Consider the following 3797-nt stretch of genomic DNA (forward strand, 5'->3'; position numbering starts at 1 on the left):
ACCTGCAATCTGTTGGGCACAGTCTGTCCTTTCTGCTAAACACCCAGGTACACCCAGCCTAAGTCTTGATGAGGGGAGAAAATAAGTGACAAGGTAGAAGGGGAGCAAAACAGAAAATTAATCCTTGCTGCATAGCAGAATTTGTTTTTCCTATCACTGGGCAAAGTGTAAGAATGAAAGACCCTGCACTCCTCCCTTGTTTGGCTTCCCTTGCTCAGCTGCCATCACCAGCTCGACCACCAGATGTCTGCACCCAACAGAAAACTGAAATGTAGCCCTGACATGAGCAGCTGGAAAAAGAAATGAGACAAAAAGTGTCAAGGAGGGAAAACACAAAGGAAGCTGTAAGGGTTTATTTCCAGGCCTAGACACCCTTGAGGCAGGGATGATCCTCAGGCCCTCCTGGTGAGCTTTCATTCCACAGTCCAGGACTGTATTCCCACCACCAGTGATGCTGAACTGAGATGGATCTCTTTGGAGAGTGGTCAGGAAAAGGGAGTGCTCAAAAGCAGTGCTGTGGCCATTTAACCTGGCTGCTCAAACTTATGACTTGATGGAGAACTTTTTCATTTTAAAGATGAGACCTGAGTCAACACCAGAAAAGGTTTGCGTGCAAAAAGTAACCACAATAGCAGGATGTTTTGAATGTAATATGTGATAGTTGAATTAGAAGAAATTAGTGTATTTTCAAGTGGGCTAGGTCTCAATTGAACCCTAATACCATTCATTCTTTCATGTAATCTAAAGATTGATTTCTGTTTGGGAATTAAGAAGCAATGCCATTTCCCTTATACCATCTCTCTTTTGTATGCCATAATCTTTGTTATCATATCTGCATAAAGAGGCTGCTCAAGACATCCTAGCAACGTTCAACCTGTCAATCAATTTTAAAGAGAGGCAGTAAAATGTTGTGACCTTTGCCCAGCGATCATTTTAGCAGGATGAGAAGCTGTTTTTCCCACAAGGCTGAGCAGGAGGGGTTTTTTTGTTGTTGTTGGTTTTTTGGGGTTTTGTTGGGGTTTTTTTTGGGGGGGGGGGGTTGGCAAATGGGGGCAGAAAGAAAAGCAGGAGCTCACTTGTTATCTGCTGCCTTCTGAACAACCACTGTTGTGATCCCAGCCTCAAGCCAGGACTGCAGCACCCCCACTCACCAAGGATGTTGTCCCAAAAATGGTTCTCTAACCCAGTGTGCAAGAGTCCAATTCACAGACCTGAGGTATTTATTTACAGTTCTGTGCAGACAGGGATGCTGGGTGACAGATAAACCTTTTGCTGTTTATACATTTTAGAAAAAAAAACACACTTTTTTTTTTGTCTGACAGCAGTGGAGCTTACATAACTGATGTGATTTAGGTTTCAAACAATGTTTCTTCTGATTGTTTGGTTTTTAATTATGTCACTATATGAGCCAAAACCACAAGAACAACCCCGCACCCACAATAAAAAAAAAATTTATTTGAGGTGGAAGGGAAGAAGGGATCAACCCTAAACAAAACACTCTTTCTGGAAATACAGTGGGCAAATGAGACTGTGTTGTGTTTCAGGTTGAGGTCCATCTCCTAGATGATTCAACAGGCTAGTCACAAAATTAAGAGCAAAAGTCTTAAAATAAAGAAATATTTCACAAGGCATAAAAGAACCAGGAGCACTGCTATTTTCCAATCCGTGTTTGATTTCTACCTAAATAAAACAAAAAAACAAAAAACAAAGCAACACTTAATACCCTTAATTTTATTCTGCTACAAAACATGAAAGTAGCAGAAAGGTACAATCTAAATCCCCACATTTTCAAGCCCCTGCTCCTCAATACTTCGTGGCAATAAATGTCTCATCTATTTCTCTCTAAGACAGCAGTACAAATGGAAAGGATTAACAACAGGCCACCCCTGTTGTGCTTCACAGGTTTACTGCTGCCCCTGCAGTTTGCAGATAGGACAGCGGTTATTATAGGATATAGGCATTGTGTGATATGATTGCACAGCTTTTTCTTTCACAGTAACACCAAAATAAGTTGCAAGCTTTCCAAATTTTCAAGCTAACTTGTATCAATGAAGTTCTAATCTAGCTTGACCAAAGCATCCCTAATTTTACCCAAACATAACTGCTACTCTGAAACAAATTTTGGAGGGATAAAAAAGCTCTGAAATATATCTGGGAATTTTTAGAAGAGGTGTAACAGCTGGACCTGCCCACACAGGTATGAGGCTCTGCAGACCGTGCCCTGCAGCTGACCTCAGTCCTTTCAGGTCTGGAATGCTGATCTCCAAAGGCTCCTGGAAGGTGCACTCCCGGCTGTACCCATTACCTTTTCCACTTTACCAGCAAAGAGCAAGACCCCACACAACCCTGGTGTACCACAAATAGGGAGCAGTCTCTGGATTCCTGGCTGCATTTCTTAGGAGCTTTGCAGCAGGAGAAGAGGGTGCTGACAAACTTCCTCAGAGATTCTGAGTCAGTTGTTGCATCCCAGCAGAGTACATCACTTGCAGAGTGTGAGGGGTTGCTGGGACAAGTTTTCTCATCACATGCTTCGCTGAGCACTGTAACATTTCTGGTTTGAGGTTGTTGAGTAGTGAAATGTATGTGACCAGCATTTATTTATAATTTCTTCTTTTGGGGGCAGGATCTGTTAGAATTTATGTGAGCTGCTTAATCCCTGACACGGACTGCAATGAACTGAACACTGAGATCTGTTGGAACCAAAGGAAGATTTATAAGCAGGCAGTGCCAAAAGGAGAGGGTAATTGTGGAGAAGAAAATTGGACAGCCAGTGTCCTAGAGGCTACAGGTTGGCGTTAGACCAAGTCTTCTTGACAGCATCCATAAGAGAGGTATGCATGCAGCTCTTTGCCTTTTGTAAAATCCTTTCATCCCTGATTTGTCAGGCTGTTTGGGTAAACAACCCTTGGAGGCAAATGTTTTGAATCGGCATGTAGAGACGTGCTAGGAGAGAACAGCCCTTGTGAAACCTGGACTCTGCCAAGAGTCAATGTTGAAAATAGGCAATGCTCCATTCTGGGGCAAGCCAGAGTGAAGGTACATCCCAGGACATGGGCAAGCTCCTTGCAGGACTGTGCAGCAGTGTGAATCATTAAAACCAATATTATGTTCACAGACAAAAACTCTCTAACTAGTTAAAGTTACAAAGTGGAATGTTTACTAAATGTTTGTTAAGGCATCAGTGGGCTGCACAAGGGTAACCCTCTAGAGACCTGGCAGCCCTGTACAAAGTTCTTTGCCCTTTATATGTTTCCCAAAGTTTTAAATTCCATACACATGCATAACCCCAGCACCTCACATCCTTGTTCTGTATTACAATGAGCCTAATAGCCCATCACACGGGCACAATTCTTCTCTCGAATTGGGTCAGTGGTCCTGAAAGATGAAGTAAGGAAAGTCTTCATCAGGTCTCCGTGACCCTCTGGCACAATCCAACATCCCCTGCTTTGTGATGGATTGGTATAAAGTCCAGGTGTTAGCCATTATCCTACTGGCTTCAATCTGTTCTTACAACGGTTCACTTACTCCATCTCTTCCTATAAACAAAATCTGAACACAAGCTCATAATTGGAAACAATATCTTTATTATCTCTAACTTAAGCATCTAATAATCGTTAACCTATCGTTTGTTTATCTAACTTGCACCCTGACCAATATGAATTGCTTCTAACCCTTAGCTAAAATCCTAACTCTTTAAAATCATGATTCAGGCGTTTGAGGGTCAATTCGAGGGCACAAGGATCTCTGCAGCTGTGTGCCCGACAGCCACGCCAAGACCCACCCACGGAAAGCCAACA

Source organism: Sturnus vulgaris, chromosome 4 (genome assembly GCF_052056855.1).
Source record: "Sturnus vulgaris isolate bStuVul1 chromosome 4, bStuVul1.hap1, whole genome shotgun sequence".
Lineage (NCBI taxonomy): Eukaryota > Metazoa > Chordata > Aves > Passeriformes > Sturnidae > Sturnus > Sturnus vulgaris.